The following is a 25,463-nucleotide window of genomic DNA, read 5'->3' on the forward strand; positions in this document are numbered from 1 at the left end:
ATGTTCTAAATGAGAACATATCACCTGATTTTATATTTCAACTGGTAGAAGAAAATAATTTTGTAGACGCTGTATTAGAACTTCTAATACAGCGTCTACAAAATTATTTTCTTCTACCAGTTCTTGCAATGATGTCGAATGAACAGATGTTCAATATTGTCGTGCAAGGTCTGATGTATCAACACTTATTGAAACTTAACAAAGAGATCAATTGTGGTTTTCATTTGTGGACGATTTTCATCTAATACTCTCTTGTGCGCCATTCAAGAGACTGTGCAAGTTCAGCGCAACAAAGTGTAAGTTATTGAAGCAATACAAACACGGCGACAACATATCGCCTGCGTTAATCAACGCTGGATTCTGTCGTAGCCGATAGGAGGCCTACCGCCATGATGTCAGATACGCTGCACGGCATATCTGTATATATCGGCATGCGTGTCTTTGCCTATCGCATTAAACAAGTTTCCACCTAGCTTGCAGTGTGTCTCCCTGCCCGGCTACTACAAATGGCGACGAAGATGGTGAAACGTGCGGCGAAGACGACGACAGCTGATGCTGTCCGCGTCTTCGCCACAGTATCCAGCCTTGCCCTTCCGGCCCAGTTCTTCGAGCCCACTTCCTCAACTGCCATTAATCCCTCGGAATACGTAGAGGACCTGTGTGAGCACTTCTCCCACATCACACCCACTCCTACGCGAGCACTCCAGTCCGGCAAGCCAAAAGAGTCTCTCGGAGTGACGAAGTCACTTTCGTTGGGGGGCTACTGTGGCGACGACGAGGACAGCTGATGCGGTCCGCTCGAACAATAAAGCATGAGCTCAGTTCTTCGCTGATGCTTCACCAAACTGGACAGGCTCCCTGTCTCCAAAGACGAGACTACGATGGTTAGGGAAGCGGATCCCGGAACCAACGGACGCTGGAGTCGGCTGGTATGGCTAAGATGTGGGAATTTGACGCCTTCATTGACGAAGGAGATGAGGACGTCGCACGTGGCAAGATTTGGGCACTATTGCAAGGTAGCCAACGTGCAAGACGAAGAACTTAAGAAGTCAGCCTTCATCACTGCCATAGGGAAGAAAGCGTACAAGACGCTCAAAGATTTGCTTCTACCGTCAAAGCCGGAAGAGAAGTCATTCAAAGATTTGGTGAAGGTACTGAGCGACCGCTACGGGCCTACAAGTCAAGTCATTGCGGAGCGCTTCAAATTTAACCGGCGCTACCAAGGGGAAGGGGAGTCCGTTGCAGTTTTTGCAGTCGCGCTGGAGCACATGCCTGCGAAATGCGAGTTCGGACAGTTTCTCGACGATGCGTTGCGGGGCAGCTTACAGGTATTTCCCAAGGCACGACCTGTACCGTATGCCATTCGTGAGCCAGTTAGAGAAGAACTAAGGGACCTGCTAGCTGATGACGTCCTTGTGGCAGTCACGCGGGGCGACTGGGCCACACCGATAGTAGCCGTACAGAAGCGAGGCCACAAAGTGCGACTTTGCGGAGACTATAAAGTGGCTGTGAACCCGTGCATCAAGAGTGATCATTACCCCTTGCCCACGGTCGAGGACTTCTTCATTGTTTTGGCTGGCGGGAAGGTGTTTACCGTTCTTGATCTCTCCGCAGCATATCAGTCCGAATGCCATACGGAATTTCGAGTGCACCTGCAGTGTTCCAAGTGATTATGGACGAGCTTCTGAAGGGACTACATGGGGTGGTCTGCTACCTCGACGATATTCTCATCACGGGAGCGACCTATGCCGAATGCCGGGTCCGAGTGGAGGCAGTCCTGCAGCGGTTCATGGAGTACGGCGTAAACGTAAGGCAAGGAAAATGCAGGTTTTTCTTGAAGTCTGTCAAATATCTGGGCCACATAATAGATGAACAAGGCGTCCACATGTGCCCTGAAAAGGTACAGGCCATAAAGGAAGCATCTTCACCACGAAACGTGAGTGAGCTAAAGGCTTACTTGGGAATGTTTAACTTTTTATTCAAAGTTGATGTCAAACATGTCCTCGAAGTTGAAGCCCTTGTAGGAGTTGCTCCAGAAAGATAAAAAATGAAACTGGTCTGCGCAAGCAGAAATGGCATTCGAAGAAAACAAGAAATTGCTTACACAGGACAGTGTGCTAACGTTCTACGGCCCAAGGAAGCCGCCAGGACTAGTGTGCGATGCGTCCCCTTATGGGGTACGAGCTGTTTTATTTCATGTCATCAACGGCGAAGAAAAGCCAATTGCGTATGCTTCACGCAATAAGCTGGTCACGCACGCTGAGTAAAGCCGAAAGCGGTTACGCCCGCATCGAAAAAGAAACGCTAGCAGTTGTATTCGGGGTAAAACGGTTCCACAAGTATTTGTATGGGCGAGAGTTTACAATTTATTCCGATCATCTTCCCCTAGCAGGGTTCTTGGCCAAACAAAGCCAATTCCTCAAATGGCAGCTGCGAGAATGCAACGGTGGATGCTAATGCTGCTTGCTTATCGTTACAAGTGGGTCTACAGAAAAGGAGAGCAAGTGGCAAACGCTGACGAGTTATCAAGATTGCCCCTTCCTAACGACGGAGACAAAAGTGACTATGTGCAGTTCTTTTCGGCAGTGCACGCAGCACCGTTATCAGCAGACAAGATACGGGAAGAAACGTAAAGGGATGCGGTCTTGTCTCAGGTTCTTTTTTGTTTGAATGGTTGGCCTGCGAAATTGTCGGAAGACAGCATGGCACCATTTTTTGTGCAGAAAGATGAACTGTCGGTGGACTGCGGTTACGCCACGTGGGGAAACAGAGATGTCATCCCAAAAGCACTACAAGCGGAAGCATTGCAACTTTTGCACGAAGGACACCCGGGCGTGACACGCATGATAATGTTATCGAGGAGCCACGTCTGGTGGCCTAAGTTATCCACGTGCGTTGAGGAAGCCGTAAAAGGCTATTCGACCTGCCAGCTTACTAAGAACGCAGCACCTAAAATACCGTCTTCATCGTGGGGTTGGCTAACCAGACGTTGGCACAGGATTCATTTGAACTTTGCGTACTACAAGAACGAATGGTTTTTCGGTTCCTGTTGACGCCTACTCCAAGTGGGTGGATGTGCAATACATGAGGCCAACCACAGCGGCAAACACTGTGGAAACACTACGCACGGTTTTTGCAGCTTTCAGACTTCCGGAGAAAATTGTGACGGATAATGGTCCCCAATTTGTGTCCGACGAATTTTCAAGTTTCCTCAGAACGAACGCTGTGCAGCACACGAGGACACCGCCGTACCACCCAGCCTCAAATGGAGCAGCGGAAAGACTCGTCCCGACAGTCAAACGAAGTCTCGTACGCCAGCTTCGGTATGAGGAGAGCACAGGAGTGACTCGGACGATTCCATCAGTTCCTCTTCGCATACCGTAACACACCGTGTTCAACAACTGGTAAGACGCCAGCCGAACTTTTTCTATCCTGGAAGCCACGCACGAGACTGAGCATCTTGTACCCCGAAAGCAAAGCGGATGGAAGGAGGTATTACACAACGGCGAAGCCACCCCAACGGAACTTCGTGGAGGGAGTTTGAAGTAGGGGATAGCGTTTAGTAAGAGGGACCAGACCGGGTGATCAAAGATGGTTGGAAGGCACTGTCGTGCGGCGCGTCAGCTTGTCCACATGCATAGTCCGAGCTCAAAGCCAACAGCGGTTTGTCCATGTGGATGACCTTACTTCACACGCATGTGCTATTCCTGCCCCCAGAACGATCTGGATTCCAGAGGAGACCAGTACAGCGCAACCGCATGACCCGGCTTCTGTAGTCCAGTCTCAGGTAGAAGACCGAACAGGGACCCCTTTGGTAACGCCTGTGTCTGCTGAAGATGAAGTCACCACGGAAAACATCGCTCTGGTACCGCAACTACGACGAAGGTCGAGAACACGAAGGCAACCCGAACGTTATGGCTTTGAAACAAAATAAAAGGGAATGAATTTAGTAGCCGATAGGAGGCCTATCGACATGACGTCACATACGCTGTACGGCGTATCTGTATATATCGGCATGCGTGCCGTTGTCTATCACATTAAACAAGTTTCCACCTAGCTTGCAGTGTGTCTCCCTGCCCGGCTACTACAGATTCAAGCGCCAATAATCAGAATGAACTATTTGATGCTTCGGAATTCACCAATAAAGACAACAACTTCATAGTTTGGAACAGAACTGTAATTTATCGAAATAAACAAGTCTATAACTGAAATAATAAATGTAATATTCGTCATCAATGTAATGTATTCTACACATCGCAACCAATTAGTCGCACGTTAGTCTAACACATCGCATCGCTTATTAGTATGGCTAGATTGAAGATTGCTAAGGAGACGTTTATTCCACATTATGTACAAGGATCCTCGCATGGAATCAGCGCTGGCACTCAAAGAGATTTTACACGACCCCACTCTATACAACCCCGACATCAGAAGGATAGAATTGTAGAAGAAGAATCGCTAATTGAAATTTAGAGTCATGTTGCATCGTTCGATCGTTCAACTTCGTTCGAAAAATATTCGTAACTTTTAATATCCGCGACATAGAGAATTCACATTACATTATAGTGTATATAGAAAATATCAATCCATTCGATTAAATTATCTGTCATCATGAAAGAGTTCTTAAAACCTTCACATGTCAAAGTGAGCCAGCTAAAGCTTGCGTATTGTGAAATTACACTTTCTACAACTCAGTTCGTAAATTGCGGCAGCCGTTCAAATTTTAATCAAACACTTACTGATGTGTGATAGTCTCCACTGCTCTGGAATGTGATCTGCTAAATTTTAGCAATTAATGTAAAAACAAATATCTTGTATACAATGTATGACTATATAGACAGCTTTTTAATCTATATCTTTAAAAAAATGTAAATTTAAATGTAAAATTAAAGTATGCCCTTTCCATTTGTAGTGCCTCGTATCCCATGACATAATGAATAGACTCATAGTTTTTCAGTATGGTTAATGAAAACCCCAGGTACATTCTGTGAATTGGATCTGTGTTTATGTGTTATCTGTGCTGCTTTGTTTAAGTTTGCAAAAGTAATATTTACTTATTACAATTACATATCTTCCAGTGTGTTTATGCATAGTGCTCATTATATAGTGGTTAAACATTTCTGATGACAGTTGTGCGATTCGGTTCTCCCAAAATCTGATTGCAAGTCTGTGACCTGTGTTACGATTATTAGAATTTTCGACTCCGCCTGCACGTCATGCTTGTCCATCACTTGCATCGCGTCATTTGATATTAGATTCCTTTCAACATATACTGTCCAATCGTTGAGAAATATATACACTGTGCAATTTAATTCATAAAATAAGCTTTCGCAAAATATCAGTGATCCTCTTTTGTAAACAAAGATTAATGCAACATGCCTTAAATTTCAATTAGCGATTCCCCTTCTACAATCCTATCCTTCTGATGTCGGGGTTGTACAGAGTGTGGTCGTGTAAAATCTCTTTGATTGCCAGCGCTGATTCCATGCGAGGATCCTTGTACATAGTGTGGAATAAACGTCTCCTTAGCAATCTTCAATCTAGCCATACTAATAAGCTGTTTTCGTTGCGATGTGTAGAATATATTACATTGATGACGAATATTACATTTATTGTTTCAGCTATACACTTGTTTATTTCCATAAATTACAGTTCTATTCCAAACTCTGAAGTTGTTGTCTTGATTGATGAATTCCGAAGACATCAAATAGTTTATTCTGATTATTGGGCGCTTGAATCCAGCGTGGATTAACGCGGGCGATATGTTGTCGCCGTGTTTGTATTGCTTCAACAACTTGCACTTTGTTGCACTGAACTTGCACAGTCTCTTATTGATGTTTCCTTTCTGTGTGTGAAGATTCTTGAATGGCGTACAAGAGAGTATTAGATGAAAATCGTCCTGTGGTCCACCACAATTAATATGTTTGTTGAGTTTCAATAAGTGATGATACATCAGACCTTGCTCGACAATATTGAACTTCTGTTCATTCGACATCATTGCAAGAACTGGTATAAGAAAACAATTCTGGTAGACGCTGTAGTGCAACATATCACGTGATAATATATTTTTTGTATTTTACATTTCAACCGTTAGGTGTAATTTCAACAAATCCGTAATGAATCGCGCGATATACACTGCTTGTGTGATAATTTGATCTGATTGCTTTCTTGATTAATGCAATGCCCATTGCAATTATTACAATTACATCTGGTCTAGTGTATTTCAGTTCTTCGTTAGCAAACCTCAAAAACTCCACCATCAATCCTAGTGGCCCTTCCGACGTTGATGTGGAGATATTTTTATCAGTATTGTAGATTCGGCATATAAATTCTTGCACCTTCAGTTCTGTAATTTGTACCATATCTCCGAATACGACCATGTCTAGGACGTATTAAAAGGCAGCGATAATGGAAGCGTTTTGCGGCTCTTCCTTTTCGAAGCAGTTTTTTATCGCAACTTCCCATAACTTATGGTATGGAGCACAAAATATGTCCATCTTTCAATGTAGAGTAAATGTCTCTTCTGTTTTCAAGTGCACGTCTACACTTCATTAAAAGCATATCTATGCTCATTTTATTGTTTAAAAAATATTATCTGGTTTAGAATGTTATTAATATGAACCTGCCGTGAGAATTATGAAAATTGATTTACAAAGCGATGCAATGTGTAAGAAAAAAACGTGTGCTTTCAATGATTCTACGTACAAGACAGCGCTAGAGACCCTCCATCCCTAACTTGACTTGCATGAGTCAGTTTATGGCTTTCAGTTATCGTGTACCATGTTGTGTGATCATATCGTGACCATTGTTGGGTTCCCCTTGCCCCTGCTGCGTAACCGTAATGAAAGTGTACGGGAACTTTATGGCTAGCGGCTTCCCAATCTCACTTCGTTTCAACTAGTGGGTCCTGAATGAAAAAGACGTGTTTCTGTGATGTATATTTGCGCTGCGTGGTTACGAAAAATGTTTGCCTAAATTAATTACTGCTTTTGACTTTGTTTCAGATGGTCACTCGTTTGATGTTAATAAAAATATTCTACTAGTTGGGAATGTATTTTTGAGTTGTGTACGTTGATTTCCGCTGTAGAAACCTTTTACAATAATTTGCATTTCAGATGAGTTTTGTTTGTGGCTTCTGCGTGTAGAAATTACTGTTGCAAAGTTATCATAAAAAATTATGTAATTAAGTACTCATTCATTTTCGAATGAGTACTGTTTCTATCATTGAATAAACTTGACTTTCTCTCGATTTATATTTTGTTATTTGAGAATAATGTATGCATGAGAGTTGTGTCTGATTTGAAATACATTAAATGCAACGTTTCCCGTTTTGATTGAGTGTTGTTTCCAGCGTTAATACTTCTCGTTTGCTTAGATAATATTTCTCTAAAACCAGTTTGCATTGACACGGAAATCTGTTCAGATTTTTTTGGTGTGCCATTGTTGTTTTTTTATAGAATTATTATTGTGTCCTTGAGAATCGAATAATTCTGACGTCTATTTGCGATAGTTGATCAATAAAAAAATTCGCCTCTGTACTCCAGTCCTAAGAATATTTCCGTTTTGGATGAAAGAATGTGAAAGAGAGAGAGACAGAGTTCCCCACCCCATACATTGACAAAGGACGTTCGGTTTCCTCGCTTTGGGCTGTATAGAGGGAGAGAAAGAGTGACCCAACCGGGCTCAAGTAGCAAAGATTGGCTGTATTGTGTAAAGCTTGGCTGTACTGCGTGTGTTGGATACCTCTGTCGAGGTAATGTTTATAGTGACTGAGTAGGACGAAAATTGTATATTGTTCTACTACATTAGGTCGCAAGGATGATTTTATGATAGTTCAAAAGATAGATTACTTCCATTTCAATTTATTAAATTTGTGATGTTTGTTGTTTGATAGTTTGTTTCGATATTATTTTCCTGCATGTGTCTGTTGTTTACACGTTGGCAGATGCGCCGTTTAGAGTGTTTCTCTGCTATTCAGTGTTAAGTCCGTGCATGTTTATCGTTTTGATAGATTGTTTTAAACTATTTTACGTTTGTGTACCTCTTGTTTACGTGTTCGATGATGCATTGTTTTGGCTCTCTATTAGCTGTTGATGGTTCTGGTTATTTCATTGCATGTGCGCTATTCACGTGGTAAGAAAATGATTAATTGTGTCGTGTTCGAATATTCAATTCCCATATTCTTTATTTATAACTTAGCTTCCCGTATTCTTTATTATGTGTATTGTGTTTCTTCCGTTTCATGTTTTTGGTTGGGGGTTTTCTTCTTTACGCAGAGTTACAACATAATTCCTGGCACTATTCGCTTTAACATATTTAATCTTGTACTTTTGTGTATGGCTATCCTTTGTAAAGCTATACTTGCATGTAAACCACTCACGCACCACCTGCAAAAATTGCGAACGAAGTCGGCCCAGGGTGAAAATCGCGAGTGAAGTCGGCCCAGGTGTGACGGCACCAACGCTTGGTGGGTTTGCCGGTGTGCATGTTCCTACTTGTGCGTAAACCGACCACCGCGTAATTGTTGTAGCGAAAAAAAAAATGTGAATGAATTCGGCCCTGGTGTTGTCAGTGTGCATGCCCGTACTTGCGTGTAAACCGGCTATACTGCGCCGCCTGAAAAAATTATGAAAGAAGTCAGCCCAGACAGAAAAATTGCCAAAGAAGTCGACCCAGGTGTGAAGGTAACATCGCATGGCTGGGATGCCAGTGTGCATGCCCCTACTTGTATGTAACCTCGCACGCACCGCCTGAAAAAAGTGGAAATGAAGTCGGCCCAGGGGGAAAAATTGTCAAAGAAGTCGGCCCACATGAAAAAAATACAGAACGATAAGGGCACGCGTAGCCCTCCGGCTCGCCAGTATGCACTGCTACAGCTCCTCACCGCGTGTACCTACTTGCATGTAAACCACTCACGCACCACCTGAAAAATTGCGAACGAAGTCGGCCCAGGGTGAAAAATGTGAATGAATTCGCCCTAGGTGTTGTCAGTGTGCATGCCCCTACTTACATGTAAACCACTCACACACCACCTGAAAATCGCTGGTAAGCTCCCGGACAGCCCCTCACCCACGCAGCACCCACCGCGCACTTGAAAAAAAATCGTGAGAGAAGTCGGCCCAGGTTGAAAAATGCGCGATGGTAAACGAAGGCCCTCCGCGAACTCTACCGATCACTTCATAAGAATCTGATTAATTGTGCCATATTGGAATATTAGCTGTTGTGCTTGAAGTTACTTACATCTATCAGAACTTAAAAGTAAAACGTCTCTATGGTGCTCACATATAATAATGTGAGATATTTTATAATGCAGCTTTAAAATTGATTGTAATCATATTGATTAAACATATCTTCTTTGATTAAATGTGCTATCCCATTGTAGTCCTGATTAATTGAAAACTTGTGTGATTACCGCTAATAAAAAATATTGTGTATAATGTGTGATACCCCTTCAGTGCTATTGCACCATATCTGTAATAATTAGAACCTTTTGTTATGTATATCGTATTGTGTTTCTTCTGCATCAGATTTTTGGCTAGGTTTTTCTCCTTCACACAGAGTCATAACATAATTCGCGACAGTAATGACTTTAATAAATATATTTTCACTTGTACTTTTGTGTATGGCTATCCTTTGGATGTCTACGCTCGCATGTAAACCGCTTACTGCACACCTGTTGTAGCGGGGAAAAAATTATGATTGAAGTCGGCACAGATGGAAAAAAGGCGAAAGAAGTCGACCCAGGGTGATAAATGTAAGAGGGTAAGCGCGCACGCAGCCCTCCCCGCACCGGTAAGCGCGCGGACAACCCTCCGCCCACGCGCCGCGCGGGAAAACATACGCGAGTAAAGTCGGCCCAGACGCGCCTGGCCGTTGCTAAGGGCCTCGGGGCTCGTTGCTATGGGCTAACTGGACCAGACTGAATACTACTTCCGTGCATGCTAGTGTGACTGGGTACCCATGGGAACAGAGGCCAAGACTCTGGAAAAGAAGTCGGTTGGATTTTGCGACTATCATTGTGTCCAGGAGCTGATTGTTCTGGTACAATAATTTGCCAGAATTCCTAGCGCTGCCTTACTGTCGGTGATCACATTCCACGCGCCGGGCGCTGATCCCGGAATGTTCTTTAACGTGGTCAGTTTGGCGGAGAGCTTGGACTCGTTTCGTAGGGGTGTTTCTGTGCCACTTCAAGGTTTTCATGTGTGATATAAAAGGCTGATGTTGATCCGCCTTGAGGCACTGATCCATCGGTGTACACACACACACACCACAGGAAGCCATCGAGAGTAAGCTGAGCTAGGGTGTTCCAGGGTAAGTTGATGAGCAACACCGGGAAGAACAGTGTTTTTCTTCAAAAGACCAGGAATGTGGACACATACAGGGTGCCTACGAAGAGTCCACATTGTTTGGCCATAAGAATGCATTGATGGTGGGGAGGCACATTTTCAGGCTGTCAACAGCAGATGAGTCAATGTCGCCATATTCCCATGCACTTCAGCCTATACCCCGCGTCAAACGTCGGGAGCTGCCCTCATGTGGAACTCTGTTGCCAGCATGGAGAAATCGGCCCCGGGAAGCAAGAGCAATCTGGGTACATTGTCCGCAAAACGGGCTATTTCCCGAAAATAGCCAATGTTATCCAAGCCAAGCACGTTTGAAATAATGGCTGTGATGGCTGTAGTGCAGCGAATGTGTTGTGTGCTTCTCTGTCTAGTCTCGGGGCTTCACGCAATTATGAATTGCTATAGTGCTCAAACGTCCCATCGGTTTCACCTTGCCAGCTCGAAACAGTAATCCTTTTCGCAGTAGCAACGTAGCGAGGTCATGAAGACACGGTGATCTGCTACTGTCCTCACAAATCGTTCTGTTCTACACAATCAGACGCAGACCGTACATTTAACTTTACCCCGAAAATTGCTGCAGGAACTACACAGTGCTCTTCGTGGCAGTGCTGATTACGTGCACGCCCATGCGTTGCGTGCCCTGTATCGTGCTGTGGGCCCATTCCCCACCAACATTCTGAGCAACCAGTTCCCCTTGGATGAAATGCAATCCTAAAAATACGGTCTGTTTCTTGTGCTCTAGAAAAAAAAATGCGGCAACTAACGTATGGCCGCATAAAGCTCTCTGTTTTTCTGTTCACGATCATGATCGATAAAGCCATGGATTTCATAAGCTAGTTTACCTCTGTTTACGCTATCTTTCAGTGAGCAGATGCACCACTATGGTTAATGCTTAGCAACACTTGTTAGGTGACTAGATAGGCAACTTCAAATCGAACATATACGTGATACACAATTGCTGCATATATACAGTTCGCCAAGGCAGTGCAGTTGGTACTACTTGTGACACTGTAGTCTGTGGTTTCTGGTTCATGGTCTGAAAATGATGTGCGAGCTCTGGAATGGTTGGCAAAGAAAAAGTACTAACAAATGGATTCATCGGACTTCGTTACACATGTTTACGACTGCTTTTCGGGAGCAGCACGTACTGGAACTTGTAGACCAGCATTAGTTCATGGATTGGAGATCACTAAAGAGCGGACAAATATGTATTAAGTATTCTGAATATATGCACAATTTCTTTAGGATCTCCCGCATGAAAACACTACCAAAGTCGTGTAAAGCAAGTTCCAAGGATATTGAAAGGGATATCAACACACAAAGTAACAATTGCTTGCTTCTCAGACATTCAGGAATTAAGAGGCAATCCTATGTAACAAGTACAATAGCTGAATTACGGGAATAGTTATTATGTCAGGCATAGAAATGGCTCCGGGCACTGAGAACCTGCACACCCAGCATTCTCCTCCATTTTTCGGTGTCAAAACTGCACTGCCTTCTTTTGTAATCATTATGATGCACTGGTCTGTATTCCTTGAAGAACGAGGACAAGAGCATTTCACATGAAAGATCTATCATAAATTCCAACGTTTTAGGACCTCTCAGTTGTGCAGTCCTGATTCCTGAGTGAACTGTAAATACGCCAGAATATGCATTAATGTTCAACATAGAGGGTGTCCCGCGTAACGTGTCAATCAGGTGCTACATCAAAGGTACCACCTGTTTGTAACTTAACTAGTGGAAAAGTAACGGTAGGTTTTTCCTTGTATTGCTCTCTTTCAATAAAAATTTATTAACACGTGTGCATATAACACCTGTGTGCATATGCAATATAAAATCATCGTAACCTGCCTCTAACAAAGGCCAAAATACCTTTCTCATTGCACAGATGCAGGATCATATCGAGGAAAAGAAAATACTTCCATGAAAATTGCTGTTCTAGAAATCACAGACAAGTGCATCACAATCAGTATGTGTCCCACTAGAATGGTGGAAGCACTTACTGACAGATAAAGAAAAGAAAAGCAGTCGTCCTATTGTTTTATACGTTGCTGCCACTGTGCGCTGGCGCTGTTCTTCACTAACACATGCAGGTTGTGTTGCAGTCATCACTGGTTCCGAAACAATATTTGTTTTGTTAGAACATGCCCTACGTAGGATCCTTGCACCTGTTCTGAAATTGTTCGAGATTGTTGCCCAAGCCTGCAGCATCACATACTCCTTCAGAACGACGTTCGTCAAACTAATAACATGGTCTGGGCTTTCGTCAAAGTGCTTCTCTGATGCACTTACTTGATGGTGTCTTTCTGCAAACATTTTAAATGCTGACATAACTAGTAGCTGCACATAATCCTGTAGAGGAGGTGGTGTTCCTCTACATGAGCCTTGACCGGCGATGATGGAATATCCCAGCGGGCAGATGTACCTGGCCTCACGCTAGGACGGTGCCGGTAGAACTGGCTGCCAGGCCCAGTGGCACACGGCAGCAGAGGCACTTTTAATTAACTTTAATTTCTACTACTCTTACTCATTGACATCTGTAAGGAACCTCGCTTGTCGCCAGAGGTTCCTGAGCAGCTTCAGTGCATGCGCGGCATCGAAGATGAGGAATATTGGCTCCGCTGGTCTCACTGGGTGAGGAAAGGATGTTTGAAAGCCCTCAGACTGCCGTTGATGGATCGTACAGCCAACAATCTTCCCCACTGTTACATTGGATGGCAAGCCATCGCACACAAGTGCGACTACATGCATGTTGCATTCTTCCAGGACTTTAACAGCATCTGTGACGATCCCTCGAAGAACTTCTCCGGAGCAACCATTGTTCAGAAAATATCCTATGGGCAGTTGCAGCGGGCTACGACGCCAACAGCCATGAATACCAAGGAATCCGTCGAGAAGGGGATTTTATCGGAACTCTTCGGGTGTTTGGGACTGGCCAAAGTTTACATACCCAATCAGTCGGCCTGAGTTTTGATCGTCCTAATACACATGCCGTCCAGCATTATTGAACACAGCCGTTCCTTCTCTGCGGCAGCACCGTACTTTTCCTTCATGTGTTGCAAAGACAACATGGTGAATCCTGGCCACACATCAGCAACCTGCAGTCGTTTCTTATGGTAGCTGCTGTCGGCATTGGAAACCTTGTTGATAGGTACTTGTATGGACGTGGAGAATAGTAGTGAAGCCTTGCGGCAAATTTCCTGAAGTTATCACTGCAACGCCGTCCAGATGTCACCCTCTTATAGTTTTGGTTCCACTCCTTTAGAATTTCGTCTGGCAGCTCACCAAATGACTGTAGCTGTATTCCGGCCTTTTGAGGTATTAATTACTTTTCCTTCATGTCATCGATGAGCTTGTTCAGAGATTGAATTTTCTTCTCTCTCCGTCGAATAACTTACTTGGTGGCATAATGTCTTCGCCTTACTTTCCCCAGGTGCTGGTAGACCGTCTTTAATTTTGAACCCGGTGTTGTTTTCGAACCGTATGAATGATCTTGTGGAATTTTCCTGCGCACACTGTCTGGTGTCTTTTTCTGACTTTACTTCACCGGTGTTGTTGCGCTCATGTAGCCCTTTGCAAATGAACAGCATGAAATGTTGGGCCATGAGACACGCATGTTTGTGTAGTTTAACTGTACTCTGTAGAAACACTTACAGGAGAAGAAACACTTACTCTTGGTCGAGGGCGTACCAGGTGTTTGATCAGCTGGCATAGTTCTCGACACCGATGGGGTTGCCATGTCCTTGAGCTGTATTCACCATGCAAGATATAATTCACATTTTTACTTCTTTATCCTTCAAATTGACACCATTTAATGTTTGTGTATGAGAGGACAAGAACGGTAAGAGGAAAAGAGAACTGCAGATTGACTAACATGTTGTTATATATATATATATATATAGTTGAAATAAATGGGAGACAGAAGACGAAAGTAGGGGAAGTAACAAAAAAGGGGTTTATTAAAACTTAAAAATCATAAAAGTTAGGGAGGATGTCTACGTTACGGCGGAAGCTCCGCCTTCTTCGGGACAAAAGAGCTAAATGTGGCCACGAGGCTGATAAGGGGCTTGAGAATGACGTGGTCGGTTGGGGGAAATTCCCGCCACCTGGCGGTTGTCAATTGGGGAAATTCCAGAGCGTTTTTGTGTCAGGTCCAGGAGTGGGGTCATCGTCCTTGTGGGTCAGTGGGGATTTTGATCTGCCTGAAACGAGAAAAGGCAACAGGGTCTTATCTAGGTTGTTAGACTTCTTATTGTTGACAGCATGCCAGGGTCCTCGTTAATGGCCGATCGGAATTTGTAAATTAGGTAAGATTCCCGTTGTTCCCGTGAGCGGTCGGAGGTAAAGTTCGACTGGAGAATAAAAACTGAGGCTTCGTTGATTGAATGTTCTGGTTGTTTGAAATGGCGTGAGACTGGAAGATTGGGTTTCTTTGTAACATCCGATCGGTGACTGTTGAATCTAATTCGGAAAGAAGTTTTTGTCTGACCCACGTATTGGGCCCGGCATGTGTTGCATTGGATTAGATAGATAACGTTGCATGAGTTACAGTCTACGTCTGCGTTGATCTTGACGGTAAAGTTGGAATTCGTACTTCTGACCGTTTGTGCGGTCTGCATTAACTTGCAAATCTGGCATCTCCTGCCATTACATGGATGACAGCCCGCCGGATGGCTAGTGGGTTCGCCTACTTTAGAGCGGACCAAGCTATCTTGTAAGTTACGTGTACGTCTGTAAGCGACACGTGGTGGATTACGAAATATGTTTTTCGTGCGTTCTGACTGGAGAAGGATACTGTGGTGGCGGTTAAGTATGTTGTTAATGTTTGGGATATTTCCGGCGAATGTTACAGTTAAGTTCACGGCATTACTTTCTGATTTGTTTTGTCTTTTCTCCAGTAAGCTTAGACGGTTTGCCTTGCGAGCTCTGTTGAGAGCATCTTGAACTAGATCGGGTGGATACTGACGACCGACAAAGGTTTGTTGCAGTCAGTTTGTTGTCAGTTGTTTGTTTGTCGGTCGTCAGTATCCACCCGATCTAGTTCAAGATGCTCTCAACAGAGCTCGCAAGGCAAACCGTCTAAGCTTACTGGAGAAAAGACAAAACAAATCAGAAAGTAATGCCGTGAACTTAACTGTAACATTCGCCGGAAATATCCCAAACATTAACAACATACTTAGCCGCCATCACAGTATCCTTCTCCAGTCAGAACGCACGAAAAACATATTTCCTAATCCACCACGTGTCGCTTACAGACGTACACGTAACTTACAAGATAGCTTGGTCCGCTCTAAAGTAGGCGAACCCACTAGCCATCCGGCGGGCTGTCATCCATGTAATGGCAGGAGATGCCAGATTTGCAAGTTAATGCAGACCGCACAAACGGTCAGAAGTACGAATTCCAACTTTACCGTCAAGATCAACGCAGACGTAGACTGTAACTCATGCAACGTTATCTATCTAATCCAATGCAACACATGCCGGGCCCAATACGTGGGTCAGACAAAAACTTCTTTCCGAATTAGATTCAACAATCACCGATCGGATGTTACCAAGAAACCTAATCTTCCAGTCTCACGCCATTTCAAACAACCAGAACATTCAATCAACGAAGCCTCAGTTTTTATTCTCCAGTCGAATTTTACCTCCGACCGCTCACGGGAACAACGGGAATCTTACCTAATTTACAAATTCCGATCGGCCATTAACGAGGACCCTGGCATGCTGTCAACAATAAGAAGTCTAACAACCTAGATAAGACCCTGTTGCCTTTCCTCGTTTCAGGCAGATCAAAATCCCCACTGACCCACAAGGACGATGACCCCACTCCTGGGCCTGACACAAAAACGCTCTGGAATTTCCCCAATTGACAACCGCCAGGTGGCGGGAATTTCCCCCAACCGACACGTCATTCTCAAGCCCCTTATCAGCCTCGTGGCCACATTTAGCTCTTTTGTCCCGAAGAAGGCGGAGCTTCCGCCGTAACGTAGACATCCTCCCTAACTTTTATGATTTTTAAGTTTTAATAAACCCCTTTTTTGTTACTTCCCCTACTTTCGTCTTCTGTCTCCCATTTATTTCAACTATAATTACGTAGCCGTCCGATCCAACTCCAACTTCTCAAGATATATATATATATATATATATATATATATATATATATATATATGAATGTGGTGATCGACTTGAACACAACACTATGTCCCATAACCTCTGGTGTGGAGCTCGTCATAGGCTGTGCAGACGTTCTGGGAGTACTGTGGTGCTCTTTCACTTCTTCTACGTCCTATGGTAATGAAAAGTAAAAACCTGTAATTAGTTCCTGGGCTGCAACGCATTCATGCACTAGTCATGAGGCAACTGGGGGTTATGGTACCGCTTTATCTTTCCTGATGTGTGCAGGAAGAAAACTTGCCTGCATGTGCCGTTCTGGGACCACTTGAGGGGAGTCAAAGCTAGTTGCTTTCCGTGTGAAGTGACAAAAGCGTGACAACGTGTTGGTCCCCCTGCTCCTGCTGTTCTTGGTTCTGCATTTTGCAAACATTGTCAGACTCTCTTAAAACTTTGACTATGTGTTTTTGTTACTTCTGCATCTTGGGCAGGAACTGTAGGGCATGCATCAGGCTTGAGTCTTTGTCTTTGAGTGTGCTCAGTATAAAAGAAGCCTGGCTCAAAGTGCAGCGAGCACACCCGGTGGAGTGGACGATAGGAATGCGGATGCCCTTGAACACTTTCCAGCCAATGTACCCACCTTATGTGCCTGCCTGTGTTCTGTTGAGGCACCCTGTTGAAATACACAAATCAAATATTATATTTTTGTGGGAAAAAGTAACTTAATGAAGGAAGCTAGGTACAAAGTGGTATCCCCATAGCGGGTGTCACAATTTAATGGTGTGTACCTGATGAAATCTCCGATAATGACACGCACTCCTTCAACACGCTGTATACCACAACGATTAAGATAACTTTTCAGCAGTTCATCCTACCATGCCTAGCTTTTCAGATTTTCAGCCTACCATGTTTCGCGCAACTTCAGCACCACGGTATTCTCAGTGCTGCACGCTGGTACATCACGAGATGCTAGATATTGCAACGACTCCTGCATAGTTGCGGTGCAGCTACGCGCTTGGTGCGCGCTACGGCTCTACGACATGGGAAGCTCCTATCGTGGGTGCCTCGTCCGAGCTATGGTGTCCCAGCGGGCCGTACAACACGACGGCAAAGTAGCTATACATGCAAACAATACTATCTACTTACATCAGGGTAGAAGCAGCCCATAAAAATGTGAAAAGCGGCGCTACGTGCCGTGGCAGGCCTGGAGCCAGAAACAAATAGCCCCTGCTAGCCTGAAACACTTCCATTTATAACTCGATGGCACGTCTTTTACGCCCCAAACTCGCTCCTTATCTCCCTGATAAGGTGAAGAAGGCAAAACAGACGTGACAGGGGAAAGGTGTATCAAACAGCAAGGAAACAATTATCAATCAGTATTGCAGTATTGGTGGCGGTTGGCAAGAGGTTTTCAAGCGATTTATACGTAATTTTATCATATCCTGGGGCTGTTTTCTTTCTTGATGCTTTTGCAAGTGCTCGCTGTAGTTCACCCGTGGTAAATTTTGAATCCATTTCTGATGTTCCTTTATGTTTGGACAGGAGTACATTTACGTAGGCAGTTGGGGCTGATTGTACAGGGTGGGTGCAGATAAAGTAGTCCCACATTTTCGTACATAGCGCCTTTCCTACATACCGTATGAACTTCCGGCGGCGCACCACGGTGCGTTTATGCGCTGCACATCGAGAAAAAATCGTGGAAACCAAACTTTGGGCAATAATATCGTTAGCAACGCTCTCTTCGCTCTGTGTATTTCCAATGGGCCATAGCAGTGTAGCACAGTTGCGTCGCACTACCGCTGGGGGGTGCCGCTCACAGAGAAACAAAACGAGATCTGGTATGCCTAGCGGTACCTAGACACCACGGTCCCGTGACCGCGATATTGACTTCTGCATAGGAAAATCGGGATGCACGGAGAACAACGTTTGCATGGGCAACTTTTTTGTTACGTGGAGTTTGGTTATTAAGATTTCTTTGTTCGCTTTCATTCGATAAATGCGTCATGATTTTAGTGACCATGACTTTACCCGCAGACGGGGTGATTCGGAGCTTCTTGAGAGCTGGCGAACCCGAATGCTTCCACTGTTTTGATGCGCGTGTAGACTCAGGATCGAAATGGCGCACCCAAGTTTCATCGCACGTGATGATCCGTTCAAGGAACGGCTGTCCTTTAGTACCGAAGCGGTACCTTAGCTCTTGGGAGATTTCCCGTCCTCTCTGCCGGTGAAACACAGAGAGCCGCCTCGGAACCCAACGGGCACTAACTTTCCGAAACTGGAGGTGTTCACGAATGATAGTGTTCAACATTCCCACAGAAAGGTCCTTCTTTCGAGCAAGTTCGGGACATGTTATCCATCGCTCCTTGAGGATCAGGCGCTCCACAAGTTGGATGTTCTCAGGAACTCTGACACTGGGCTCTGAGCCGTCCCGGCCGGGACCGTCCTGCACTAATGTACGGATGCCTCGGAACCTTTTGCACCACTCAAACGCTTCGTTGCGGCTAAGCGTATCGTAACCGTACTGAGCCTGAAGTCTTCTGTGAAATTCGGATGACCTTACGTCTTCATTCACGAGAAACTGCATGACAATTCGCTGTTCGATATGCCCGCTCACCTCGTTGTCGGCCATCTTGTCTTGTCATTCTGTTTTGCACAAACTTTGGACCATCACGTGGTGAAGGCGGAGGCCTGTCGCGTGAAAATGACGAAAAAGAAGTAGCGCGAGCCATTTGTTCGCTTAGGAGACAGAAAGTCCCGGTTTGACTTGAACACCCCTCGTAGTTTGAGATCATGAAAGTACTGCTGATTCCAGTTTCTATGTACGCTAGCACTGGAATAGGATAACGTAACAAAAAATTTCTCACGCTACTGATCCGTCCCTGAAGCCCGTTGCAGTTCAACTGCGTAACCGTTGCACTACTGTAAGTTTTATCCATGGCTGGCTTGCGTAATGATCCTCAGCAGTTCAGGTTCGAAGGCAAGAACCTACTTTACCTCGGGATGTTGTGGGGTTTGTGGGAGAGACACAGCAGTAGCCTTAAATGCTGCCAGACCAAATGGAATGATCTGGAGGACCAAAGAGACTGTTCTGGGTAACCCTTCTGTCTGGTCGATGGATGAGTTTCCTTGGGGGCGCTGGTGGCGGGGTAAGCTTGTCACCTTCGGCAGACTCTTCAGTAGACCACACACTTGGAGGTGGTGGAGGCTTTTCTGCTGGTGGTGGGCCTGTGGTCTTTCGTGCTATCCCTGTTTTAGCTGGCCTTCGTGGTAGCTGAGGGAAATTTTCAAACGTTGGCGGTGGTGGCAGAGTTTGGTATTTCCTTTCTTGAGCCTTTTGTTTTGTTTTGCGACATGTAGCTTGTAAATAACGCTTTACTTCTTCATTACCATAGGCGCCAGCCTTGACTGCTCTGATCGCGGCTAGGCGTCAGGGACATTTGCCATAGGAAGCTGCAGTAGTAATGACTGGACTCTCATAGTGCACAACGCCCAACTGGCCTGAACACGATTTAATTAAGAATTAGAGCTAATTGGGACCCCCACATTAATCAGCACCCTCCAGGGAGTCATTACACTAATTGGGGAGCATCTAACTCGTGTCCAGACCAGCTGAGCGTTGTGCACAAAAAAGAAAAACATAGATAGAGATAGAGTGGAGAGAAGCAGTTTAATTGAAGATCAACGACGCCATCTTGAAGAAAGCGGTCCGGAACGGCCGCTGACCATCGCCGGAACACAGAGGCAGGTTGCAAAGCATCGCTGCTATGACCACCAGTTCTGGACATCCTGTGACGTCAGCTGTGACGTCATCATGGCATGTCTGGGCAAGTTAGGACAGCTCTGGACATGCAAGGAGAAGAACACTCGTAATACAGAGGCTGGGAAAGCAAGAGTAAATATGCAAACCATCAATAGCTAACAAGAAAAACTAGTTACACAACAAATGATCCCACCACAACAGGAATGCAGAACGATGCGACTGCTCTATCCGACAGCTGGCGGAGAACTGACTCGTAATGGTTTTTTTCTTCTGTATAAAGCCCCACAGCTGCACCCCCTAGCGGTTACTTTCTCAACTAATCTCACAACAAAATTATTAAGAATCACGCCAGCGCTACTCCCGTTCGTAAGCAGAAGAAGATAAAAAATGGCGGGGATGCCCGGACAACAGCAACCAGCAGCCGACGTGTAGTGGCACGAATATCGCAAACAAAGCGGGAACAAAGTTGGCGAAAGCATTAGTTACACAACAAATCAGCTCACCACAGCAGGAGCGCAGACCGATGCGACTGCTCTCCGCGACAGCCAGCGAGAAACTGACTGGGACACCGCTCCGCGGCCGCTACGCATGCGCGCTCCTAGCGCCCTCTGGGGCGACCCATCCGAGAGGCTAAGAGAGAAGCGCATTCCTGCACCCCCTGCTGGCCGTTCTCATTGGTTGAGATGTCATCCTATTGTCTCAGGGCTACACTGTTTTTTTCCACTAATGCCCCTTTGGACAAGGTCAATCTACAATGCAGCCATGGCATGACGTCATCATGCACCTGCGTGGCTCAAGGTCACTTGCGCTCTAGACAGGGGACCTATTATTTATTGAATCACTATCCCAATATTATTTCCTTAATTCTTCTATAACAATTGAATAGGAAACTATTGCAGAAGAGCATCATGCATGAAAGCTGATCGTAGGAATTCCAAAGTCTTACTAAATGAGACTTGCAAAAGAACAAAATATCCTAGCACGTAACTCCATCAACGGCTAATAAGAGGACTATGCACTCAACAAATCAACACAGAGTACGGGTAACCAGGAGCGCAGAACTCAGGGCAGCACTATCGTCAAGACAACAATGTTCCTTGTCAAAAAAGAAAAAATACAAAGCGTCAACAAAGGAAAGGAACAGATTGAAAAGACACTCACCATCATTTTTCACGTTCACAGCGTTCCCCCATTGTAAATGCACTCGTCACAAAATCCACCTGCATCGTCGAACACCATTCACCAGTGACGAACCACACATCCGCACCCCATCAGAGGCAGACAGAACCCCAGCGAAACTAAGCTCTTCCAATGACGGCCAACGCAATTGCTAGGAGCAGAATTGACGTGTTCAGACCCGCCAGTGTCCAAGAGAGAAGTGAATCCTTGCGCCCCCCGCAGGCCTTTCTCATTGGTCGTGACGTCACCCTATTATCTCACGGCTACACTGTTTTTTTCCACTAATGCTCCTGTAGACAAGGTCAACCTGAAACAATAGTGTTGCGGTATGACGTCATCATGCAGGTGCGTGGCTCAAGGATGCTTACGCTCTAGACAGGGGACCTGTTATTTATTGAATCACTATCCCTAGATCATTTCCTTTATTCTACTATAATGATTGCATGAGGAACTATTGCAGAAAAACACCATAGATAAGAGGAGATTGTAGCATTTCATTCCCAAAGTCTTACTGTACAGGAAAAAACAAAATAATGGTTCAGCAAGACATGTCCATCCCAGCCGAGAGCCATGCAGCTAAGTGAATAAGACGCTTTGTTCCTCCTGAATAAAGTCACCCACCTGTCCCCCTCGCGGTTAGTCTCTGAACTAAATGAATCGCAAAATTATTAAGAATAGCTCTACTCCCATTCAAGGCAGCACTATCGTCATCGTCAAGAATATTCCTTGTACAAAAAGAAAAAAAACTACATGTAGAAGGAAAGCATGTCAGAACAGGTTGGAGCATGTCAGCGCATGTTTGTCAGACAACAAGGGGGGAAAAAGCGAAAAGAAACAAAGAAGAAAACCAGCATCAAACTATTTCTAAGCACACGCACTCCTCTTATTCAACAACAGTGCTCATCATAAATTCGTCCACGACAATACAGACCATTTTTCTATTGCTACACTTTTTTCCAGTTACGGTCAATGCATTGCTCAGACTGCGTGACGTCATCACATCCTGTCTGAAGAAGACAGCGGCAAAGACAAAAACTCCTATTATTTATTGAATCACAAGATTATTTCCTTTGTCCTACTCTTAATGACATTCATTCTCTCATTAAAATTAAACAAAAAAGCACCACGCATATTAACGATTTTCACCCTTAACGCTCGTCATGGTCATTAGAATTACAGTAAACTACCACTGCTCTTTTAAAATAACAAGTGAGACCACTCAACATCACCTCCAGGCTTATGTAATACATGACCCTTTCTATGTTCATACATTCGTTGTCTGAGGCTACACCTGCGAGCAAAAAGGCGCGAAAGCCGGGTGGGCAAAGTTCCATTCGCGCATTGCGAGCAAAAAGGCGCGAAAGCCGGAGAGCAAAGTTCTATTTGGGCACGACAAAGCACAAGACAGAACGCCTTTACGGGAACATGATGTCATTCCCACGATATTAATGATTTTCTACCTTGCATTGCACTATAGAAAAACTACCACAAAACTATAATTTTACGAGTCCATTAAAATTCTACTTTCTATGGAAACTATAATTGCCCTATTACTTGGATCACTATTAATGAAGCGCTCCATTTTTTTCTCTCTTCCCATTTCAGCCTTGTCATGCAGTGAAGCAGACTCACATCCAAAATAATTAATTTACACTGAGGGTGCCGTGCTTCAGGAATTCCTATCCTGCGCTCAGATGCAAGCATTTCTTCACGGATACCTTTAACAGCTGACTTCCTCAACATACCGAGCTCCTAACAACATCTAACAAACAATCAGAGAAACCCTCTTCTCAGCTGTACCATGCGACTTTCTTCTGCGTAAAATCGGTGATTTGAGGAAGAGAGCAGCGAAAAATTGTGCGCACTTGTGCTTGACTTAAAAAACCTGAAGCATATGCCAATAAACCAAGAAAAAGACACTCATGTCTGGTATCTGATAGTGCCACATACACAGACACATTGCCCTTGCGTAAAGAAAGCACAGGACAGGGATACACAAATTTCCTTAGGTGAGCAGGGAAAAGGCTTAAGACCTCAGGTCACCACACATCGCCACGCGGCTAGCACAACATGACACCAACAAGATACTAGCAGCGGGAAGAACTGCAACACTGCTAAACAAGTCCAGACATGCCACGATGACTTCACAAATCAGGAAAAAAAGCACACACATGCACGCACAGAGGACAACGCATTAAACACACGGAGCGCTCAGGAATAATCGTAGCGTTACCGCACATCGCTACGAAGCTCAACGTCTAACACAAGACGACAGCAACAAGATATTAGCGAAGGGTAAAAATTGCAACACTACTGAACAATGATGGCATTCCCACGATATTAATGCTTTTCTACCTTGCATTGCACTTTAGAAAAACTACCTCAAAACTATAATTTTACGAGTCCATTAAAATTCTACTTTCTATGGAAACTATAATTGCCCTATTACTTGGATCGCTATTAATGAAGTGCTCCATTTTTTCTCTCTCCCCATTTCAGCCTTGTCATGCAGTGAAGCAGACTCACATCCAAAATAATTAATTTACACTGAGGGTGCCGTGCTTCAGGAATTCCTATCCTGCGCTCAGATGCAAGCATTTCTTCATGGATACCTTTAACAGCTGACTTCCTCAACATACCGAGCTCCTAACAACATCTAACAAACAATCAGAGAAACCCTCTTCTCAGCTGTACCATGCGACTTTCTTCTGCGTAAAATCGGTGATTTGAGGAAGAGAGCAGCGAAAAATTGTGCGCACTTGTGCTTGACTTAAAAAACCTGAAGCATATGCCAATAAACCAAGAAAAAGACACTCATGTCTGGTATCTGATAGTGCCACATACACAGACGCATTGCCCTTGCGTAAAGAAAGCACAGGACAGGGATACACAAATTTCCTTAGGTGAGCAGGGAAAAGGCTTAAGACCTCAGGTCACCACACATCGCCACGCGGCTAGCACAACATGACACCAACAAGATACTTGCAGCGGGAAGAACTGCAACACTGCTAAACAAGTCCAGACATGCCACGATGACTTCACAAATCAGGAAAAAAAGCACACACATGCACGCACAGAGGACAACGCATCAAACACACGGAGCGCTCAGGAATAATCGTAGCGTTCCCGCACATCGCTACGAAGCTCAACGTCTAACACAAGACGACAGCAACAAGATATTAGCGAAGGGTAAAAATTGCAACACTACTGAACAATGATGGCATTCCCACGATATTAATGCTTTTCTACCTTGCATTGCACTTTAGAAAAACTACCTCAAAACTATAATTTTACGAGTCCATTAAAATTTTACTTTCTATGGAAACAATAATTGTCCTATTACTTGGATCGCTATTAATGAAGTGCTCCATTTTTTCTCTCTCCCCATTTCAGCCTTGTCATGCAGTGAAGCAGACTCACATCCAAAATAATTAATTTACACTGAGGGTGCCGTGCTTCAGGAATTCCTATCCTGCGCTCAGATGCAAGCATTTCTTCACGGATACCTTTAACAGCTGACTTCCTCAACATACCGACCTCCTAACAACATCTAACAAACAAACAATTAGAGAAACCCTCTTCTCAGCTGCACCATGCGACTTTCTTCTGCGTAAAATCGGTGATTTGAGGAAGAGAGCAGCGAAAAATTGCGCGCGCTTGTGCTTGACTTAAAAAACCTGAAGCATATGCCAATAAACCAAGAAAAAGACACTCATGTCTGGTATGTGATAGTGGCACATACACAGACGCATTGCCCTTGCGTAAAGAAAGCACAGGACAGAGATACACAAATTTCCTTAGGTGAGCAGGGAAAAGGTTTAAGACCTCAGGTCACCACACATCGCCACGCGGCTAGCACAACATGACACCAACAAGATACTAGCAGCGGGAAGAACTGCAACACTGCTAAACAAGTCCAGACATGCCATGATGACGTTACAAATCAGGAAAAAGCACACGCATGCACGCACAGAGGACAACGCGTTAAACACACGGAGCGCTCAGAAATAATCGTAGCGTTACCGCACATCGCTACGAAGCTCAACGTCTAACACAAGACGGCAGCAACA

The 25,463-nt window shown here is 44.6% G+C and overlaps 1 protein-coding gene and 1 pseudogene across 1 annotated transcript in view; both read left to right on the top strand.

The window, feature by feature from the left end:
* Positions 1-25,463, top strand: part of LOC135393353 (caspase-3-like) — an 85,389-nt gene that overhangs the window by 48,486 nt on the left and 11,440 nt on the right. The gene's annotated exons all lie outside the window — the stretch shown is intronic.
* LOC135379161 (uncharacterized protein K02A2.6-like) lies at positions 2,844-3,384 on the top strand (annotated as a pseudogene).

The sequence above is a fragment of the Ornithodoros turicata genome, chromosome 1 (genome assembly GCF_037126465.1).
Source record: "Ornithodoros turicata isolate Travis chromosome 1, ASM3712646v1, whole genome shotgun sequence".
Taxonomy (NCBI): Eukaryota; Metazoa; Arthropoda; class Arachnida; order Ixodida; family Argasidae; genus Ornithodoros; species Ornithodoros turicata.